This window comes from Bactrocera oleae, chromosome Y (assembly GCF_042242935.1).
Source record: "Bactrocera oleae isolate idBacOlea1 chromosome Y, idBacOlea1, whole genome shotgun sequence".
NCBI lineage: Eukaryota > Metazoa > Arthropoda > Insecta > Diptera > Tephritidae > Bactrocera > Bactrocera oleae.
In genome coordinates this window covers 1,438,036-1,462,811 of record NC_091542.1, presented here as the reverse complement: position 1 = coordinate 1,462,811, position 24,776 = coordinate 1,438,036, and the positions used below count along the sequence as shown (strand labels likewise).

Genomic DNA, 24,776 nt, shown 5'->3' with positions numbered 1-24,776 from the left:
GACGATTAACAAATCACAGGGTCAATCATTGACTATTTGTGGCCTCAATCTAGAAAATGCATTTTTTATACGTGGCATGTTTACGTGTCGGTAAACCATCCGCTTTATTTGTTCTTACGTCTGGCAAAAAAACAAAGAATGTCGTTTACCACAAGGTGCTTGAATGAATAGAGTTAATCCGAGAGCATCACATGCTACACAACATACTTAAATTTAATTTTTTTTTTCTGACGCGTGTTTGAAGTACTTAATTTTAATTTGTATTCTCTTTCTGTATGTATTGTTGTTCATAATAAAATACTTTTATATATCCATCTATGTGCATATTTATTTTGTACCATTGTGTTATCTTCATCAGAGTCTAAGTTAGTTCAGCTAAAAGATAACACGACATTAATTGACTGTTAGGCGGTACGAAGTTCGCCGGGTCAGCTAGTATATATTGTATACATTATATTAACAAATTATTGATTGCCTTAATTTATGCGCTTACATTTGTATACATATACTCACAACAACCACAAAATAAAAAATTAATTTTCAAGTATTTACGTGCAACGAATTAAGCAAGTAGCAGGACTGCGTAACAACAAGTAAGCTAAAGGCACAATAACAATTATAGCTAGAATCTACAACAAAAAGACAAAAATACAAACATACATACATATACATTCAATCGGCAAAGGATACGCAAATTGCATTTACCGATAAATCTTATAACTAAAAATTATCTTATATATTTACATATATAATTATATCCGAATATTTTAACATAAGCGCGGTCGGTAAAAGCGCCAGCAGAGGAGGCCGATGATATCGATATTGAAAACTCGGATGGGGAGGATGATGATTTGAACAACATTGCGGGATACCGTGTTGAAAATTCATATTTGGATGACATTTCAGCATTGAAGAAATTTGCCGAGCATATCGGAGTCGCTTTCATCCCTTACTTAGAGAAATCTTATCTAAATGTTTACAAGATGATCGATCATCCAAAGGAAGACATACGTAAAGTGTCAATTGACGCATTGAGCTCCTTCCTTGTGGCTCTATACAAACTACAAGATTTGCAAGGCGTTTCCAATGCTATTACGATCTTGATACCCCAATTAGGCCAAATTGTGCATGATGACGAAGAAGTTTCTGTTGTGTTTTCTGCACTTGTAGGTTTGAGTGATCTTTTGAAAAAGTTTAAGCAAATCTCTTTACCAACGGTTGAACTTCGCGATGTTGCCTTCTCTTGTATAACAGAAGTGCTCCAGGGCAAGGTCGCTTGCCAATTTGACGAGTCTACTGGACATGAAGACGAATGTGCTGAGGACAGCGAATCCGATAAGCCTATCGTAGAGTGTGCTGGCAATATACTTGGTTATTTATGATCCTTCGAGCCGGAACAGAACAAACAATGAAAGCAAGGCGAAATAAGTCACACAATATACAAGAAAAAGCTTTGAGGTTATTTTCTTGTTAGCTGTTTTTATTCAATCATTCTTTGAAAATCATCTGCCAGCTCACGTAGTACGGAGAATAAAAACACGAAGGAACATAAAGCAGTTGGTGCAAAGCCAAAGAAGCAAATAATTGGCAACTTTGTAAGCGTGTAATTTTAGCGAAAAGAGCGAAAAACTACTGGAATAAGAGTCTTCGGGAACAAAAAGAAATTTTTAGAATCCAAAATGCAGCAAATAATCCAAATTATTAAAAATTTACTTTCGGATAAAGATTTCATCAAAACAACCACCGCTGATCCACAGGAGGCTTACAAGCATCCTGAGACTGTACCAGCTTTTTGTGAAATTGCCGTCTCGGCACCGGAGCCACAGGTACAGACAGCTCGAATCCGATGACAACGGCTACTCAAACAATGAATCTGCTTGCACTAAACGTGCCATCAGAGAAATTGGTTCCGCCATTATTGCAACACGCGCAAAAATACATCACCACGGTCACACCACAATAAAGCCATCAATAGATATATAAGGGACTACAAAAGGATCTCGTACGCTTCTTTTTAGCATCGATTCGCTTACGACGGAACATCTTTCGGTTCGAACACCCGCGTTATTTTAATTCGCTTCGTTTTTATCAATTGATTTGGCTAGAGGTGAATCAAATCAAAATAATTTCGTACTTGATTATTTATGTCCTCCGAGCCCTAGTGAACGGAACTATGGGTCATTAAACATAAAAGAAAAAAATAGTAATAATTAAATAACGTGAACAAAAAATAATGTGCCAAAAAATGATCAAATAATGAAAGATAACCGGTTAATTTATTAGAAAGCAACTAAAAAAACCCGTGGTGTGACAAAAAGAGAACCAAAAAGGTACAGTGACAGTTTTTGGAAAAAAAGTGCAGTGTAATATAAAGAAATATACAAATATATATATATGTTATTTGTGTACATAAAGAAAATATATGTACCTATATATATATATACATACATACATATACATATAGCAAAAAGCGAATTTGAGAGTTGAGTGACCGAACATATGTTCGAACACATAAACATACATATATAACATAAAAGTGGAAAAGCGGATAAACATATTAAATGTGCCAAAAAAGAAAAACATAAAATCAAAACATACTTAAACACAAAAATAAATGGGCGCGAAACAAAAAATCGAAACGCGGCGCGAGTCCCAAAAATATACATAAAAACATAACATTAATAACCAAATACGGGCGCGAGATTAACAACAAAATATATATGCAGCAGCAAAAACACAGGGATAGAGCTGCACAACAGGCATCGGAAAAGCTGGAGATAAGGCAAAAAGGGAAAGTCAGAAAACACTCAAAAAAAAAAACACAAACATCCATTCTCCCCAAAACCCCCTTGAGGCGAGACAAAGAAAGTGTAACGTTTTAATTTTTTTTATTAATGAAATAGGTAAGTTTGTAAATCCTGTATACTGTTAAAACTAGGAAAATCCATTTTAACACAAGGAAAACGTGGGTACAGGAAACGTTAACGGAAAATATAAAAAAAACCAACGAACAATTTTAGTAAAAACCGATATATAAAAAAACTATTATACTCTGTAGCAACAGGTTGCGAGAGTATAAAAAACCAAAAATCGGGTGAATATACTTATATTTACATATATATGTTTATATATGTATATTATATTAACTAATTATTGATTGCCTTAACTTATGCGCTAACATTTATATATATATGCACACAACAACCACAAAATAAAAAATAAAAGTTCAAGTATTTACTTGCAACGAATTTCCGGAGGTACCCCTTAGGCTTAATAAAGCAATTAGCAGAACTGCGTAACAACAATTCAGCTAAAGGCACAATAACAATTAAAGCTAGAATCTACAGTAAAAAGAGAAACTGCATACATATACATTCAATCGGCAACCAATACGCAAATTGCATTTATCGATAAATCTTATAAATAAACATTCACTTAAAAAGAGGAGGCCATTTTAGCAATTAAGTAATTTGCGGAGCATGCCGGAGTCGCTTTCATCCCTTACGTGGAGCAATCTTATCAAAATGTTTACAAGATGATCGATCATTCACAGGAGGACAAACGTAAAGTGTCAATTGACGCATTGAAATCGTTCATTGTAGCTGTATACAAACTACAAAATTTGCAAGACGTTTCCAATGCTATTACTATTTGAATCCCCAAACTGTCTCAAATTGTACATGTTGACGAAGAAGTTTCTGTTGTGTTGTCTGCACTTGAAGGTTTGGGTGATCTTTTGAAGGAGTTGAAACAAATCTCTTTGCCAACGGTTGAACTTCGTGATGTTGTCTCCTTTTGTATAACGGAAGTGCTCCTATCGTAGAGGGTGCTGGCAATATACTTGCTTATTATTGGTCCATCGAGCCGGAATGGAACGAACAACGAAAGCAAGGCGAAATAAGTCACACAATATACAAGAAAAAGCTTTCAGTTAATTTTCTTATTAGCTATTTTTATTCAATCATTCTTTGAAAATCATCTGCCTGCTGAGGTAGTACGGAGAATATTGGTGCAATTCACATAAAAATATCCAAAAGGCAGAAATTGCGATACATTTCTTTGTATTCACGTGTGAGTTCGGTTCTATGTGCGTCTGAAAAAATGAAGGAACCTAAAGCAATTGGCGCAAAGCACGAGAAGAAGGGCAAGCGCGTAATTTTAGCAAAAAGAGCGAAAAACTACTAGAATAAGTGTCTTTGGGAACAGAATGCAATTTTTGGAATTCAAGATGCAGTAAATGATCCAAATTATTACAAATTTATTTTCTTCGGCTAACGATGTAATCAAAAAGGCCACTGCTGATTTACAGGAGGCTTACAAGCATCCTGAGACTGTACCAGCTCTTTGTGAAGTTGCCATCTCGACAACGGAGCCACAGGTGCATCAATATTCTGCTGCACTACTTAACAACCACTGACCAAAATTGCGTCAATGGAAAAAGTGCCGGTTGAGCGACAGCAAATTATTAAGCAGGGTATGCTTAATGCCCTCATGCAGGAGCAGCAAAAGTCTGAGCGTAAGGCAATTGCTAAATTTGGTGGTGGTTTCGTGCGTCACGAAGCCAAAGAGTCGGATTCATGGATGAGCGAAGTGATAAAGTTCATCTACAGCTACTGTTCTTCTACCGATCTAAGCAAAGCGAGCTAGATTCGTCTACATTTGCTATTTTGGCCATAAACCTAGCCTCAATAAACGAGCTCAATATGTCAATTGACACTTTACGATAATATTTCTCAAAGTAAGGGATGAACGGGACTCCATCTTTTCATCTAAATATGAATTTTTAACACTGTATTCTGCAATGTTGTCCAAATCACTATCCTGCACATCCGAGTTACCATTATCGATATCATCTTGCTAGAAGAAACGAAGTGAATTTAGAGAAGGTGGGTGCTCGCACTGAAAGATGTTCCGTCGCATGGTTTCGAGATATTTGTTGCAAGTAGCCTCCGAGCATCCTTCGGCTATAGCGGCCATGTTTAAGTAAGCAACACGACGCGGCAATGGGTCCTGATCCTGCACGGCGAGCCAAAAAAGTTGCAATAATGGCAGAATCGATTTCGCTGGTGACACTCTCAGTGCAAGGTCCATTGTTTGAATCGCCGTTGTCATCGGATTCGAGCTGTCTTCACCCAAAAAGTATTCTTCATCATCGTCTTCGTTTTCGGGTTCAGTTGCCGTCAAATTGCAAACAACTCGAATTAAGAGCTCGATCAACTTTTGTTTGATAATTAATTTTTTCTTAAAGCGCACCAACAAGCCAACGTAAGCCACGGCTTTAATGCGCACAGCGCTATCAAATAGGGCATTACTTGCTGCTTCCAAGCAGAACTCCAACAATTATTTGATGTGATTGTTCAGCAATTTAGCATTTGAATCTGCCATACTCTTGAAAATTTCAAAAACATAAACAAATTGATCGACCTCAGGCGTTTGTTCGGCTGTGTTGTGACCCAATGTGAACGGCACCAAATAAGTCATACCAGTTACAATGTTGAAGAACCATAAATAACCAATTATATTGCCAGCACCCTCTACGATAACCTCATCGTATTCGCTCAAGCTCAACCGTTGGAAAAGTGATTTGCTTCAACACTTTTAAAAGATCACCCAAACCTACAAGTGCAGACAACACAACAGAAACTTCTTCGTCATCATGTAGAATTTAACCAAACTTGGGTACTTAAATTGTAATAGCATTCGAAACACCTTGCAAATCTTGTTGTTTGTATAGAGCCACAATGAACGGGTTCAATGCGTCAATTGACACTTTACGTATGTCTTTCTGTGGATGATCGATCATCTTGTAAACATTTTGATAAGATTTCTCCAAGTAAGGAATGAAAGCGAGTCCGGATGCAAATTCCTTCAATGTTAAAATGGCCTCCTCGTTTTCATCTAAATTAATTTTCAACACTGTATCCCGCAATGTTGTCCAAATCATCATCCTTCCGATCTGAGTTTTCAATATTGATATCATCTTCGTTTTCATCGGCCTCCTCTGCTGGCGCTGATACTCCATCATCGTCTTTCAATTCTGGTACTACCTCCTCTGTAGAGAGTATAGAATCAAACATGCGTTCAATCACCTTCGGCCAATAAGACAATCAAATATAAAGAGCACGACCTACATTGAGATCCTCAGCCTTTTCGAGTAAATTCAAAGCGAACGTCATGGTATCTGTGGCGAACGGCATAAAGCTTTGCTTGCCGATCGTGCGAGCCAAAGCAGCTTGAGTTTTGATACCCTATGGACGCAGACTGGTAACACCTTCGTTTTCTGTTGGAGCCTAATATGATTGCACACGAACCGAATTGTTGGGATTCAGAGCTTCGAATAAAATTTTAATAAGCACCGGCAGATATGGCCTCATTTCGTCTTCCAAATTATCACAAAACGTTTCTAGCGCATACAACATACGATCAATATGTTTGCGTTCAGCGCCGCAGCTTCGAAATTCATTGCAAAGCTGATGCAAAAATTCGCAGAGTATAGGTAGATTTTGTGGTGCGAATTTGGTGATGTCTGATTGTAAATGTTCGGAGAATTATCCCAGCGCAAAGAAGGCGGCATTACGTACAAGTATTCGGTCGGGGATGCCTACTTTAACAATATTCAGCATGGTTTCGAGATATTTGTTGCAAACAGCCTCCGAGAATCCTTCGGCTACAACGGCCTAGCTTAAGTAGGCAGCACGACGTAGTAGTGGGTCCTGATCCATCAAGGCGGGCTCCAGAAGTTGCACGCTCAATGCAAGCAGATCCATTGTTTGAGTAGCCGTTGTCATCGGGTTCGAGTTGTCTTCACCCAAAAATTATTCTTCATCATCGTCTGCGCCTTCGGGTTCAGGTGTCATCAAATTCAAAACCACTCGACTTATTGGCTCGATCAACTTGTGTTTGATAATCAATTTTTTCTTAAGTCGCACCAACCAGCCAGCGTAAGCAGAACTCCAAGAACAATTTGATGTGATTGTTCAGCAATTTAGCATTCAAATCTGCCATACTCTCGAGAATATCAAAAGCATAAACGAATTGATCGACTGCAGGCTGCACTGCAAATGCTTGAACGGATTTAACAATTAACGGTATGGACTTCTGCAACGTTTGTTCGGCTGTGGTGTGACCCAATGACCAAAAAAGTCATACTAGCTAGTATGTTGAAAATAACAGGTGTAGCGATGTTGCCAGCTACTGCGGTGGCCGCCAATGCAGCAGTGAAAATTCCATTCCAATATGAAACCGATTCCATATGCTGCAAAAATTTATCCGGGGCCGCATCAGCCAAAATAGGAAATGAAAACGAACCTAGCTCGCTTTGCTTAGGATCAGTAGAAGAGCAGTAGCTGTAGATGAACTTTAGCACTTCGCTCGTCCATGAAAAATTACGTATAGACTTTTGCTGCTCGTGCATGAGTGCACTAACCTGCTTAATAATTTGCTGTTGCTCAACCGGTACTTTGTTCCATTGACGCAAAATTTTTAAGTGCTTCTTAAGTAGTGCCGCAGAATATTGACGCACCTGTGGCTCCGATGCCGAGACGGCAATTTCACAAAAAGCTGGTACAGTTTCAGGATCGTTATCCGAAGAAAGCAAATTTGTAATAATTTGGATTATTTGCTGCATTTCGGATTCTAAAAATTGCTTTCGTTTCCCAAAGACTCTTATTCCAGGTTTTTTGCTCTCTTCGCTAAAATTACACGCTTAAAAAGTTGCCAATTATTTGCTTAGCTTGCTTTGTTCCAATTGCTTTATGTTCTTTCGTCTTCTACACGCAAATGTAACCGAAATCACACATGAGTACAAAGAAATGTAACACAATTTCTGCTTTTTGCATATAATTATTGTAATCCAAATATGTGACTGATTTCGCCTTGCTTTCATTGTTTGTTCCGTTCCGGCTCGAAGCAGAGAACGTATGGATGTATATCATAGAGAAGGTTCAATTGTGGTTCAGCGTGTGAATTGTCAAAACCTAACAAGATTTTACTAGTGAATTTCACCACATCTGGCTCAGAAGGATAAATTTGAACAGTAACGAGTGAACAGAGCTGAGTATTCAATGAAAATTATGCTCAGAGACTTGCTTTAATATTACAGCTGCATGTTATCCTTTTGGCTTATATTCTTATACGCTTATATGCAAAGATATTTATTGATATGAATATCATTTTGCGAATTTTTATGAATGCATGCAAACTTGATAAAATCTATTAAATTATGGAATTTCGAAATAATATTTATAGTCAATTTGGGCATTTAATAATTTTATTTAGTTTTTACCTAATATACATTCCTAATAAATATTTTATATTAAAATAATAGAGATCAAATTCATTACAATATATGTATGTATGTACATCTTTTATCATATTAATCTTATATAGTCATATGTTTCTACGTATGTATTTGAATGTACGCATTCAGAAATTCAAAGCATGATTTTATCACTTATCAATACACTTAATGTGCGCGCATTGATTTATATCTAAACGCATATATCTATGTATACATAAAATTGCCGAACAAATAATGCATACACAAACCCACATACATACATATGTATGCGTACACATGTAAATATGTCACCCGCAAAAACTACAAACGTTGTTCTACAAAAACTACAATCGTCACAAGTCAATATGTCAGCCAAAGAGGCGAAGCCCAAATTTATAGTAAATTACACAACAACAACATTTTCATTCATGAACGCAGGCGTACTTTTAACAAGCAACCTCGCTACATTCATAAAAACAGATACCCTCACATCCCCCCGAGCATGTTTTTGCCAACAAGCGTCTTTTTACGACGATGGCAAAAGCTAGAAATCATAAATTGAACAAATTTCTGACATTCCCTCTAGAAGGGAAAAGTGACAACCCCTCAAAATGGAGTATTAAAATATTTTAAAATAAAAGTGACAACATAATATATTTGTCGATTTACAATTCAAGAAACTTTGTAAAGAAAATATTCAATATTCCTCTGATTTATGTATATAGTAAGCCCCGGTTAAGTATCACTCCTCCAATATATCTTATCTGCCTGTGTCTTGCTGCATCTCACGTGTTTTCTTAATATTTTAAACCTATTAGAGGCGGGACCACGCCCACTTAAAAAAAAATTTTAACTGCAGATGCCCCTCTCTAATATGATCCTGTGTACCAACTAACAGTCTTGTATCTTATTGCGGAGCTTAGTTATTTCAATTTATTTGTTTTTGATTAATGGCGTTTAGTGGGCGTGGCAGTAGTCCGATTACGCCCATCTGCAATACCAACCCTCTCACGGTACCAAGAAACATGTCTACCAAGTTTCATAAAGATATCTCAATCGGACGGACAGAGAGTCACCCGAATTTCAACTCGTCCCTTCATCCTGATCATTTATATATATATAACCTTAGTTAGTTTTAGGTGATACAAACAACCGTTAGGTGAACAAAACTATTATACTCTGTAGCAACAGGTTGCGAGAGTATAAAAAAAAAATAATAATTTATATATAATATATACTAATATATGTATATTGGTTGAGCAACAACTAAATTATATTCAAAGTCATCTATTCGGCAATACCCCTTGCAGTAAGCAAGCAGGATTGCATACAGAAGATCAAAGCACAAACAAATCGTGCATACCTTTGTATAAAGTGATCTCATTCACGTGCGCTCATTCGTACATTAATCCAATATATAAACTGAACTATAGGTATACCCTACAAGACTTCCGGACACAAAAAAAAAAATTATTAAAAATAAATAACTGCGGTTATTAATAAACTTTTGTAATTATTACAAATAATAAAATATAGTACAAATACTTATTTGATAACTCAAATAAAAAATCGGTCTTAATTATAAAAAAAAAAATTGAATTCACGCACCTTTGTTTATTGTATCCGAATTAAAAACTCGTATTTACGTAAAAGAGTTTCGGTTGCAGTTATAATTTACAAAGTATCGCATATTTTATTAAATATACATTGAGAAAATTTATTTTTTTTAAATTTTCTATTGTTTCTAAATGAGCACAGATTCAAAAGAATCTAAATCTTCACAAAAACGATTTCGGACGAAAAAAGTCCATGTGTACCTGCAGAAGCTACACGCTCCAAGCTAGGTGCGACAAAACAAAAAAGGGGTAGAGACATTTCTTAAACAAAATTCATTTCGGAAAGTGACAGTTTAATAAGATACTGCACTAGATTCTCATCTTCGCCGATTCAGGACAATTCTGAATTGCCTCCTCGGCTTACGCCAAATATGAGAACTGCTTAGATTAATTCGAAGAAACTGAAGCAATGATTTCCGATCAATTAAAGCTAATAAAAGCAATTGCACCTACTCCACATCAGCGAGTAGAGCTGCCACAAATACAGAATCACGAGGCAAGTTCAGGCATCCATATCAAGTAGAAGCTTGTACAAAACGCAATCGTTCACATCCGAATTTGAGAGTTGAGTGACCGAACATATGTTCGAACACATAAACATACATATATAACATAAAAGTGGAAAAGCGGATAAACATATTAAATGTGCCAAAAAAGAAAAACATAAAATCAAAACATACTTAAACACAAAAATAAATGGGCGCGAAACAAAAAATCGAAACGCGGCGCGAGTCCCAAAAATATACATAAAAACATAACATTAATAACCAAATACGGGCGCGAGATTAACAACAAAATATATATGCAGCAGCAAAAACACAGGGATAGAGCTGCACAACAGGCATCGGAAAAGCTGGAGATAAGGCAAAAAGGGAAAGTCAGAAAACACTCAAAAAAAAAAACACAAACATCCATTCTCCCCAAAACCCCCTTGAGGCGAGACAAAGAAAGTGTAACGTTTTAATTTTTTTTATTAATGAAATAGGTAAGTTTGTAAATCCTGTATACTGTTAAAACTAGGAAAATCCATTTTAACACAAGGAAAACGTGGGTACAGGAAACGTTAACGGAAAATATAAAAAAAACCAACGAACAATTTTAGTAAAAACCGATATATAAAAAAACTATTATACTCTGTAGCAACAGGTTGCGAGAGTATAAAAAACCAAAAATCGGGTGAATATACTTATATTTACATATATATGTTTATATATGTATATTATATTAACTAATTATTGATTGCCTTAACTTATGCGCTAACATTTATATATATATGCACACAACAACCACAAAATAAAAAATAAAAGTTCAAGTATTTACTTGCAACGAATTTCCGGAGGTACCCCTTAGGCTTAATAAAGCAATTAGCAGAACTGCGTAACAACAATTCAGCTAAAGGCACAATAACAATTAAAGCTAGAATCTACAGTAAAAAGAGAAACTGCATACATATACATTCAATCGGCAACCAATACGCAAATTGCATTTATCGATAAATCTTATAAATAAACATTCACTTAAAAAGAGGAGGCCATTTTAGCAATTAAGTAATTTGCGGAGCATGCCGGAGTCGCTTTCATCCCTTACGTGGAGCAATCTTATCAAAATGTTTACAAGATGATCGATCATTCACAGGAGGACAAACGTAAAGTGTCAATTGACGCATTGAAATCGTTCATTGTAGCTGTATACAAACTACAAAATTTGCAAGACGTTTCCAATGCTATTACTATTTGAATCCCCAAACTGTCTCAAATTGTACATGTTGACGAAGAAGTTTCTGTTGTGTTGTCTGCACTTGAAGGTTTGGGTGATCTTTTGAAGGAGTTGAAACAAATCTCTTTGCCAACGGTTGAACTTCGTGATGTTGTCTCCTTTTGTATAACGGAAGTGCTCCTATCGTAGAGGGTGCTGGCAATATACTTGCTTATTATTGGTCCATCGAGCCGGAATGGAACGAACAACGAAAGCAAGGCGAAATAAGTCACACAATATACAAGAAAAAGCTTTCAGTTAATTTTCTTATTAGCTATTTTTATTCAATCATTCTTTGAAAATCATCTGCCTGCTGAGGTAGTACGGAGAATATTGGTGCAATTCACATAAAAATATCCAAAAGGCAGAAATTGCGATACATTTCTTTGTATTCACGTGTGAGTTCGGTTCTATGTGCGTCTGAAAAAACGAAGGAACCTAAAGCAATTGGCGCAAAGCACGAGAAGAAGGGCAAGCGTGTAATTTTAGCAAAAAGAGCGAAAAACTACTAGAATAAGTGTCTTTGGGAACAGAATGCAATTTTTGGAATTCAAGATGCAGTAAATGATCCAAATTATTACAAATTTATTTTCTTCGGCTAACGATGTAATCAAAAAGGCCACTGCTGATTTACAGGAGGCTTACAAGCATCCTGAGACTGTACCAGCTCTTTGTGAAGTTGCCATCTCGACAACGGAGCCACAGGTGCATCAATATTCTGCTGCACTACTTAACAACCACTGACCAAAATTGCGTCAATGGAAAAAGTGCCGGTTGAGCGACAGCAAATTATTAAGCAGGGTATGCTTAATGCCCTCATGCAGGAGCAGCAAAAGTCTGAGCGTAAGGCAATTGCTAAATTTGGTGGTGGTTTCGTGCGTCACGAAGCCAAAGAGTCGGATTCATGGATGAGCGAAGTGATAAAGTTCATCTACAGCTACTGTTCTTCTACCGATCTAAGCAAAGCGAGCTAGATTCGTCTACATTTGCTATTTTGGCCATAAACCTAGCCTCAATAAACGAGCTCAATATGTCAATTGACACTTTACGATAATATTTCTCAAAGTAAGGGATGAACGGGACTCCATCTTTTCATCTAAATATGAATTTTTAACACTGTATTCTGCAATGTTGTCCAAATCACTATCCTGCACATCCGAGTTACCATTATCGATATCATCTTGCTAGAAGAAACGAAGTGAATTTAGAGAAGGTGGGTGCTCGCACTGAAAGATGTTCCGTCGCATGGTTTCGAGATATTTGTTGCAAGTAGCCTCCGAGCATCCTTCGGCTATAGCGGCCATGTTTAAGTAAGCAACACGACGCGGCAATGGGTCCTGATCCTGCACGGCGAGCCAAAAAAGTTGCAATAATGGCAGAATCGATTTCGCTGGTGACACTCTCAGTGCAAGGTCCATTGTTTGAATCGCCGTTGTCATCGGATTCGAGCTGTCTTCACCCAAAAAGTATTCTTCATCATCGTCTTCGTTTTCGGGTTCAGTTGCCGTCAAATTGCAAACAACTCGAATTAAGAGCTCGATCAACTTTTGTTTGATAATTAATTTTTTCTTAAAGCGCACCAACAAGCCAACGTAAGCCACGGCTTTAATGCGCACAGCGCTATCAAATAGGGCATTACTTGCTGCTTCCAAGCAGAACTCCAACAATTATTTGATGTGATTGTTCAGCAATTTAGCATTTGAATCTGCCATACTCTTGAAAATTTCAAAAACATAAACAAATTGATCGACCTCAGGCGTTTGTTCGGCTGTGTTGTGACCCAATGTGAACGGCACCAAATAAGTCATACCAGTTACAATGTTGAAGAACCATAAATAACCAATTATATTGCCAGCACCCTCTACGATAACCTCATCGTATTCGCTCAAGCTCAACCGTTGGAAAAGTGATTTGCTTCAACACTTTTAAAAGATCACCCAAACCTACAAGTGCAGACAACACAACAGAAACTTCTTCGTCATCATGTAGAATTTAACCAAACTTGGGTACTTAAATTGTAATAGCATTCGAAACACCTTGCAAATCTTGTTGTTTGTATAGAGCCACAATGAACGGGTTCAATGCGTCAATTGACACTTTACGTATGTCTTTCTGTGGATGATCGATCATCTTGTAAACATTTTGATAAGATTTCTCCAAGTAAGGAATGAAAGCGAGTCCGGATGCAAATTCCTTCAATGTTAAAATGGCCTCCTCGTTTTCATCTAAATTAATTTTCAACACTGTATCCCGCAATGTTGTCCAAATCATCATCCTTCCGATCTGAGTTTTCAATATTGATATCATCTTCGTTTTCATCGGCCTCCTCTGCTGGCGCTGATACTCCATCATCGTCTTTCAATTCTGGTACTACCTCCTCTGTAGAGAGTATAGAATCAAACATGCGTTCAATCACCTTCGGCCAATAAGACAATCAAATATAAAGAGCACGACCTACATTGAGATCCTCAGCCTTTTCGAGTAAATTCAAAGCGAACGTCATGGTATCTGTGGCGACCGGCATAAAGCTTTGCTTGCCGATCGTGCGAGCCAAAGCAGCTTGAGTTTTGATACCCTATGGACGCAGACTGGTAACACCTTCGTTTTCTGTTGGAGCCTAATATGATTGCACACGAACCGAATTGTTGGGATTCAGAGCTTCGAATAAAATTTTAATAAGCACCGGCAGATATGGCCTCATTTCGTCTTCCAAATTATCACAAAACGTTTCTAGCGCATACAACATACGATCAATATGTTTGCGTTCAGCGCCGCAGCTTCGAAATTCATTGCAGAGCTGATGCAAAAATTCGCAGAGTATAGGTAGATTTTGTGGTGCGAATTTGGTGATGTCTGATTGTAAATGTTCGGAGAATTATCCCAGCGCAAAGAAGGCGGCATTACGTACAAGTATTCGGTCGGGGATGCCTACTTTAACAATATTCAGCATGGTTTCGAGATATTTGTTGCAAACAGCCTCCGAGAATCCTTCGGCTACAACGGCCTAGCTTAAGTAGGCAGCACGACGTAGTAGTGGGTCCTGATCCATCAAGGCGGGCTCCAGAAGTTGCACGCTCAATGCAAGCAGATCCATTGTTTGAGTAGCCGTTGTCATCGGGTTCGAGTTGTCTTCACCCAAAAATTATTCTTCATCATCGTCTGCGCCTTCGGGTTCAGGTGTCATCAAATTCAAAACCACTCGACTTATTGGCTCGATCAACTTGTGTTTGATAATCAATTTTTTCTTAAGTCGCACCAACCAGCCAGCGTAAGCAGAACTCCAAGAACAATTTGATGTGATTGTTCAGCAATTTAGCATTCAAATCTGCCATACTCTCGAGAATATCAAAAGCATAAACGAATTGATCGACTGCAGGCTGCACTGCAAATGCTTGAACGGATTTAACAATTAACGGTATGGACTTCTGCAACGTTTGTTCGGCTGTGGTGTGACCCAATGACCAAAAAAGTCATACTAGCTAGTATGTTGAAAATAACAGGTGTAGCGATGTTGCCAGTTACTGCGGTGGCCGCCAATGCAGCAGTGAAAATTCCATTCCAATATGAAACCGATTCCATATGCTGCAAAAATTTATCCGGGGCCGCATCAGCCAAAATAGGAAATGAAAACGAACCTAGCTCGCTTTGCTTAGGATCAGTAGAAGAGCAGTAGCTGTAGATGAACTTTAGCACTTCGCTCGTCCATGAAAAATTACGTATAGACTTTTGCTGCTCGTGCATGAGTGCACTAACCTGCTTAATAATTTGCTGTTGCTCAACCGGTACTTTGTTCCATTGACGCAAAATTTTTAAGTGCTTCTTAAGTAGTGCCGCAGAATATTGACGCACCTGTGGCTCCGATGCCGAGACGGCAATTTCACAAAAAGCTGGTACAGTTTCAGGATCGTTATCCGAAGAAAGCAAATTTGTAATAATTTGGATTATTTGCTGCATTTCGGATTCTAAAAATTGCTTTCGTTTCCCAAAGACTCTTATTCCAGGTTTTTTGCTCTCTTCGCTAAAATTACACGCTTAAAAAGTTGCCAATTATTTGCTTAGCTTGCTTTGTTCCAATTGCTTTATGTTCTTTCGTCTTCTACACGCAAATGTAACCGAAATCACACATGAGTACAAAGAAATGTAACACAATTTCTGCTTTTTGCATATAATTATTGTAATCCAAATATGTGACTGATTTCGCCTTGCTTTCATTGTTTGTTCCGTTCCGGCTCGAAGCAGAGAACGTATGGATGTATATCATAGAGAAGGTTCAATTGTGGTTCAGCGTGTGAATTGTCAAAACCTAACAAGATTTTACTAGTGAATTTCACCACATCTGGCTCAGAAGGATAAATTTGAACAGTAACGAGTGAACAGAGCTGAGTATTCAATGAAAATTATGCTCAGAGACTTGCTTTAATATTACAGCTGCATGTTATCCTTTTGGCTTATATTCTTATACGCTTATATGCAAAGATATTTATTGATATGAATATCATTTTGCGAATTTTTATGAATGCATGCAAACTTGATAAAATCTATTAAATTATGGAATTTCGAAATAATATTTATAGTCAATTTGGGCATTTAATAATTTTATTTAGTTTTTACCTAATATACATTCCTAATAAATATTTTATATTAAAATAATAGAGATCAAATTCATTACAATATATGTATGTATGTACATCTTTTATCATATTAATCTTATATAGTCATATGTTTCTACGTATGTATTTGAATGTACGCATTCAGAAATTCAAAGCATGATTTTATCACTTATCAATACACTTAATGTGCGCGCATTGATTTATATCTAAACGCATATATCTATGTATACATAAAATTGCCGAACAAATAATGCATACACAAACCCACATACATACATATGTATGCGTACACATGTAAATATGTCACCCGCAAAAACTACAAACGTTGTTCTACAAAAACTACAATCGTCACAAGTCAATATGTCAGCCAAAGAGGCGAAGCCCAAATTTATAGTAAATTACACAACAACAACATTTTCATTCATGAACGCAGGCGTACTTTTAACAAGCAACCTCGCTACATTCATAAAAACAGATACCCTCACATCCCCCCGAGCATGTTTTTGCCAACAAGCGTCTTTTTACGACGATGGCAAAAGCTAGAAATCATAAATTGAACAAATTTCTGACATTCCCTCTAGAAGGGAAAAGTGACAACCCCTCAAAATGGAGTATTAAAATATTTTAAAATAAAAGTGACAACATAATATATTTGTCGATTTACAATTCAAGAAACTTTGTAAAGAAAATATTCAATATTCCTCTGATTTATGTATATAGTAAGCCCCGGTTAAGTATCACTCCTCCAATATATCTTATCTGCCTGTGTCTTGCTGCATCTCACGTGTTTTCTTAATATTTTAAACCTATTAGAGGCGGGACCACGCCCACTTAAAAAAAAATTTTAACTGCAGATGCCCCTCTCTAATATGATCCTGTGTACCAACTAACAGTCTTGTATCTTATTGCGGAGCTTAGTTATTTCAATTTATTTGTTTTTGATTAATGGCGTTTAGTGGGCGTGGCAGTAGTCCGATTACGCCCATCTGCAATACCAACCCTCTCACGGTACCAAGAAACATGTCTACCAAGTTTCATAAAGATATCTCAATCGGACGGACAGAGAGTCACCCGAATTTCAACTCGTCCCTTCATCCTGATCATTTATATATATATAACCTTAGTTAGTTTTAGGTGATACAAACAACCGTTAGGTGAACAAAACTATTATACTCTGTAGCAACAGGTTGCGAGAGTATAAAAAAAAAATAATAATTTATATATAATATATACTAATATATGTATATTGGTTGAGCAACAACTAAATTATATTCAAAGTCATCTATTCGGCAATACCCCTTGCAGTAAGCAAGCAGGATTGCATACAGAAGATCAAAGCACAAACAAATCGTGCATACCTTTGTATAAAGTGATCTCATTCACGTGCGCTCATTCGTACATTAATCCAATATATAAACTGAACTATAGGTATACCCTACAAGACTTCCGGACACAAAAAAAAAATTATTAAAAATAAATAACTGCGGTTATTAATAAACTTTTGTAATTATTACAAATAATAAAATATAGTACAAATACTTATTTGATAACTCAAATAAAAAATCGGTCTTAAGAGAATCGAAGCCGATAGATAAAAAGAGCTCACTCTTAGTCTTTAATCCATTCATTGACACGAAAGGAATACTCCGTGCGAATGGTCGGCTTGCCAATTCAAGTCTGACGTATAACGAACCTCATCCCATAGTTATCCCAGAGAAATCGCAACTTGCCACCTTATACCTTAACTATGTCCACGTGCTATTGCTACACGCAGAACATCGCCTCATGCAACAAATAGTCCGTCAAGAGTTTTATATTCCAATACTCAAGCCTAAAATAAAGAAATGCATTTTTATGTGCAAGATCTGCACTATGCATAACCAGAAGATGCGAACGCAGATTATGGCAGCACTTTCACCGGAACGCTGTAACTTCGGTCTGCCTTTCACCATTACAGGTGTCGACTTTGCTGGGCCTTTTCAGATAAAGGCATCCATGTTAAGGTCTCCCACCCTCATGAAAGGCTATGTGGCTGTCTTGGTTTGTTTCACGACAAAAGCAGTGTACCTCGAGCTATGTACGAATCTGATAAAGGAGGCTTTTCTCGCGGCATTTGCTCGCTTCGTCGGACGACGCGGTTTTCCGTCAAAACTCATGAGCGACAATGGCAAAACCTTTATAGAAGCTCAAAGAGCCACAGAAAAACAGTTCGTGAATTTTGTCAGACAAGTCTCACCTGAAATTGTACAAAAGTACGCTCCTCAAGGTATTAACTGGCAGTTTATCCCTCCAAACGCTCCTCATAAGGGTGGTTTATGGGAATCAGCTGTAAAAAGCTTCAAATCCCACTTTAGAAAAGTAGCTGGAAACTACAAATTTAATTATGAAGAATTTACAACATTATTAATTCGCATTGAAGCCGTTCTCAATTCACGGCCACTTGCGACACTCTCGCAAGATCACAGCCCTAACTCCAGGGCACTTTCTAAAAGGGCACCCATTCTGCCCATACCTGAGCCAGGCGTGGAGTCGCAGTCCTTACATAATAGATGGGAAAGAATTAAAAGCTGGGAGATTTTGTCTTAATCCATGACGATTGTCTCCCCCCTACAGAATGGCGACTTGGTTGCATAGAGAAGGTACATCATGGTTCCGACGAGACGTCATATACGAGTAGTTGACCTCCGTACTCGAACCGGTACGCTAACCAGGCCGCTCATTAAACTATGCTTCCTACCAATCGCAGACAACAGCGAAAACGCAAGTAATAAAGCATCCGTACAGTAATCTATACTAATATTATAAATGCGAAAGTCCGTTTGTTTGTTAAGTTTTCACGCAAAAACTACTTAACAGATCATCATGAAATTTTGTACATATACTCTTAGAGGTGTCAGAATGAACATAGGATACTATTTATTACAAAATTTATAAATCTTTTACGGATCATTAAAAAAATTATTTTGGAAGATTATATATGTTTGGAAAATAAATTTGAAAATTTTGGAATTGAAAAAAAAAAGTTTGGCAGAAATGATTGTTTGTCGAAAAAATTTAAAATGAAAGAAAACAAAAAACGTAAATCAGAGAAATAACACAAATATTATTAGTTACTCTTATTAAATATAAAAATGCCTCGAAAGCGGAAATCGGCGCTGTCAAGAAATTCTACGCCGGTGCGTAAGTTACACGAAATAAAGAATGTGAAGTTCAAGCAGAGCTGAGAAGGCAACAGCAAGCAGATCGACAACGTGTTTTAAGAGCAGCTGAAACTTCTCATCAGGCACGAGTACGTTCGAAAAGACAAGCTAAGCAGCAGGAAGCTAGAAGAGCAACGGAAACGCAAGAACAATTGCAGGCAAGAAGAATTAATGATGCAGAAGTAAGAACCACGCGTCGTCGTAATTTCATAACTAAGAATTGGAATATATATAAAATATATTCTTTATATGGATCCATATCTACTATAATGATATCAGTTATTTATTTGATGGATTCGATGCGAGCGAAGCCGCGGGTAAAAGCTAGTATTATATACACGCAGAAAAAAAAATATCCGTCTAATAACCTAAAACCGAAATAAACCGCAAATATGATAAATCACCACAATATATACTAATACAATAATGGATGGCCTAATACGACCCCTACCAACCAAATAAAGTTGGTTACATTTTAAAGGATTCATTATCTATATCACTGAGTCGTAACTAAACTCGCCCTTTTTTCCCATACAGGTAGTTATGGACGCTGAAATGCCAGCACCCTGGGGCTACCCCAGTAGCAGCGCCACGAACAACACCAGCAACAACTGCACCGACAGCTTCTCGACGTGCCATGCGCCCAACTCCTACTTTAGTTTCGGAGCCGCCTCGCCTCCGCTGCCCGCTCTGTTGCCGTTCACAGCGGCTGCAGCACTGCCCCATTTTTAAGGCTATGACACCCAATCAACCTCAGCAGGTGGCCCAGGCATATGGGCATTGTTTGAATTGTTTGGCCCAGACGCACGACACGCAGGAATGCGTGTCCGATATCATGTGCCAACTCTGCGACAGGCCGCATCATACCTTGCTGCATCGAAACCCAAGACGCCCTGTCACACAGCCCTCAGTACCTCGCAGCCATGATGCAAGCCGTCGTCCACAGTTAAGCTATGCAGCACGACCCCGTCGGCGACAAGCACTCGCCGCACCACGTACTTGTCGTCAGCTCAATAACACCTCAACACGACACCAATCCTTAAGGCCGCATACTCGCCGCAGGACAGGCCTCAGCAACGTCGTGGCAACGTTGCAGCAACTCCAGCGACTGCTAGGCTGAACATTCGCCTAGGGGGGCCGGGATGGCTAAATGAGGTCAGCTTCCCGCCCTAATGCAGTCAACAACACCGCACAACACACCACTGGCACACCACACCTGGAAACATCAGCACACCCACACACCACGCACCAACACAACCTTGCTGGAAGCAGCAGCATACACCCACACACAGCAGAATAACTCTACACACCAACATAAACAAAACTAGGGAGGGCGATCGCGACGACCCTATTTTTCCATCGAAAGCGTCAACAGGGAAGTCGCAGTTTGAAGTTTCGCTTTTTTCCACGGTCGTACATCCCGATTATACCTTTATATTATCCAAATGACGTTATAAATTTTTGATTTGTTAAGAAAATATTAACATATTTATAAATATATTACATTGTAAACTGCGTTAAACATTTGCGACCGGAATAAATTAGGTAATATTTTTTTCCTACTTTTTACAAATACGTGAGTGTTTAGTGGAACGAAAAGTGGAGCGAAAAGGTGAGAACAAAGTTACAAAGCTCACTACCTTATACTATTTAATTTCTATCATATATTTATACAATAATGTCATATATAATAACAAATTATAGATATAATTAAAATTTTTTTAATTATATTATTTACATATTTTTCTAAAAATTTTCTTAAAAACTACTGTCAAAATTGCTATACCATTCTAATTCGCTTATATTTGGGAAACAAAATGAAGAACTATTGCACTATGTCTGAAAACTTTAGTTCGAAATAGAGACACAAATACTGTCATGAGAGCTGAGCACTGTCTCAAAAGTAATTGCATTTACACATTCTGCACCAAGCAGGGAACTCAAGTTTTTTTAGGAGCAGATTTCTTATTGCAGTCCCTGTAGACATTAAACAAGTGGTAAAATCTCCAACAATTAGCACATTTTGATTGCTTAACTCAGAAGTAAGGACTTCCTGAAGTTCTACAATTAAATGTCTGACAAAGAAAGCTGAATTTCTATATAGAACCAGAATATTAATATTGAAACATTTAAACAAAACCGCTTCTTAAACTTTACGGCCTGAATACATTTTCTTTACAGCCTTTGATTCTATAGAGCAAGCAATACTATGCTTTGCATATATTATAATGCCCCGTTTATTTCTGTTGCTTGTTTCCGTGCTATCTATCCTCAGCTCGTTAATTGGAGTAAATGGTATATCAAAACTTTCGCAAGGATAACTCCAAGTTTCTACAAAACATAAAATATCTGAAGATAACATTAAACAGTCGCTTTTTATATCATTAATGTGAGCGTGAAGACTCTGAACATTATGGAAAAAAATTTGATGTCCTGATGTTCAGGCAATCATAAAATTGAAACTTGTTGTCAGAGTTTTATTTGTGCTCAATTTCCTCAGTTCCCTAACTACAGGATCCGATTCAGAAAATTTGTTAGGAGGAATAAAATTTCCTATGATGAATAGACCTTCTGCAGAAGTAGCTCGACTACGAGCGACATATATTGAAGCTCTAGGCATTTTATTTGGCAACCTGACTTTTATGAATAGTTATTCCCTCAGCCGGAACAACTGGAAATTAATTTCTTTCAATTGAAATTTGTTCATTTCTTTTATATTGAACATTTTTGAACTTTTTCAATTGGTGTCCAAGAACTTTCTAAAGGATGAGGCTTTTTTGATTGTGCATCAAACCAACAGAAGGTTCCAAAAATTTAGTCCACAGCATTGTTGGAAAAGAACAATGAAACTCAATTTGCATTAATTGTCCAGCTGCCCCATTAACCAAGCCGTAGCATGTGTTTATATTCACTGTAATCATATATTTAGCGGAGGTTTTTAGTGTCAATTCATAGGGCAGTCCCTGCGTTTCAGAAGTATTGAAAAGTTTAACTCTTTCCAAAATGTTATCATTGTCACTTATAGCAATTCCTTTACCTGAGTCTTTTGCAGTTGAAAGGATAGCTTCAATTGGGATTCGACTGAGCTTAAGGGCATTGAAATTATATAAAATATAAGGGAACTTCTTTTAAATTAACTACTCGAGTTTCAATGAGTGATATGTCCTCATTTGCCATAGTACCAGATGCCATATCGTTTAATGCAAATGCACAGGCCTGATCCTCCCGTTGTCTCATTATCTTTGTTAATTCAAAGTATTTAACTCCCACAAAGGGGAAACAACTAAAGTGATGCATGCACCATTGGGATTAAGAGAGAATATCCACCTATCTCCAACAAGTGAGAGTTGCTTCAAATCACCAAACACGATGATCGGTATACCCCCGAAGGGGCTGCCTGTTTTGAAAATTTGTTTTAATCTCTCATCAACAGAGCTAAACATACGAGCACCTACCAGCGATATTTCATCAATTATGATTAATTTTAAATCGATAAGTTTGTAATACAATGAATTAGCTGTTCCATTGCTAAGTGGGCTTCAACTCTCTATTCCACTGATTAACAGGTGAAGTGAATATTGAATGAAGTGGCATTCCACCTATTCCAAATGCTGCTTTACCCGTAGGTGCGCAAAGAATAACTTTTAAGGAACTTGGATTGTATCCAGGTGTAGTTCCTACACTTTTTCCTACACCTGCACCGCCGCCAATGAACTCATAAAATGGGCGATTTGTTTTCAGCTGGTGCATCAAATGTGTCAAATAGGTTCGTTGCTTAGTATTTAGACTTTGAACTAAAGAAAATAATTCCTCAACTGGAATTAAAGGCGGTAGTTTAATAAGTCTAATATTGCAATCAGATTAAGTGCCATTATCTGTTGAATCTTCCCCGTGCAAGTCCAGCAAATTTATATTTGGGCTTATTTCTGGGAGTGCCAACACTCTGAACTCATTTTCCACGATAGGTAGTTCATTTTGAGCACCTTTCTCCAATCCTATTTCATTATAAAGACTTTCTAATACATCTTCAAGTTTTCTTTGCTGAAACTCATCATATTTTCTTTGATTTTTCTCAACTATAATACGATTGTTATGCAAGTCTGCTCATTATCGTTTTCAATGAGATCTTGCTGTTCATTCCGCCAAGGATAGTAAAGCATTAACATTTCGCGGAAATACTCAACTCTGGCCAAATCTGGGTTAAACCTTCTATACCGAATAATACAAGGTTTGGTACGCTTTTTCACAAAACCGCTACCGTCTTTAATAGGCATGACAACCCCGCTTTCTGGTAAATTATCGTCTTCCCTCTCTTCTTCTTCATGATCACTGTCTTGTGCTTTTCTACTAGATTTAAAATATTTATACCTAGATGCAAAATCAGCTTAACAAAGAGTTTCTAACTGATCGGATCTTTGAACATAACGGTTTTAAATACCGGCTACGAATATTTCAGTCGTACCTGAAGGAAGGTTCTGGAGTTCCGCTCTAGGTTTTACCATTCGAACACGTTCCTCAGGTCGAGAGGTATTTATAAATATTTCTGCATCACTTGCTTCCGAACGATGGAGTCCAATGCAGCAATATACTACTTCTTGTGCTGATATTTCTGTGCCTGATATAAATTTGTGACCTATTGTTTAAGTTTTTGCTTAATAGTATAATTTCCAACATTTTCCTCTGATATAGCTTCATTTAAGAGCCTAGAAACTCCCCTGTTAGACTTGTTAATATAATTAATTATATATGAACAGCAAGCATATGCATCCAGTATATATTGGATATCCATATTTGTTACAAGACCGACTGTGGTTATGCTTTTGATAACCCAAATAATTTTCTAAGTGGCTGATCGAACCATCTGTAGAAATATAATTGTCAATAAAACTAATGACATCTTGAAGGTTGATCCTGGGAGCATTATTAAGCCAATACATGCCATGTACATGCGGGGAACCTCTCTGTTGAAACTCCACTCTCCAGCAAAAATTTGTAACAAAATGCTCTCCAAAAATGCCGGCATTATCTTTAAAAAGCTTAAGAATTTGTCGATAGCGGTAGTCAAAATATCTAGCACAAGTAACCGCGTCTGACCGAATTAAGCGATGTCTACCTTGGGTTGTTAAACTGTTGGCTTCCTCTTCCGAAATATCTTTAGAATTAACAGTTTTAGAGAGGATGACCAAAAGCTCAACCCACTGAGATTCTGCAGCCGATAAAGTGATAAAGGATGTTGGAAGCCCAAGTTGGCGAATCATAGCGATTACCTTTTCCTTCTCAGCTTCTCAGTGCGCAGGTGGCGATCTAACGCCTTTCA

The 24,776-nt window shown here is 37.5% G+C and overlaps 2 pseudogenes; both read right to left on the bottom strand.

Moving 5' to 3' along the window:
* Nucleotides 1–5,545: 5,545 nt before the first annotated feature.
* On the bottom strand, nucleotides 5,546–7,627 carry LOC106626056 (importin-4-like; annotated as a pseudogene).
* A 5,894-nt stretch (nucleotides 7,628–13,521) lies between these two features.
* LOC118681692 (importin-4-like) overlaps nucleotides 13,522–24,776 on the bottom strand; it is a 70,408-nt pseudogene continuing 59,153 nt past the window's right edge.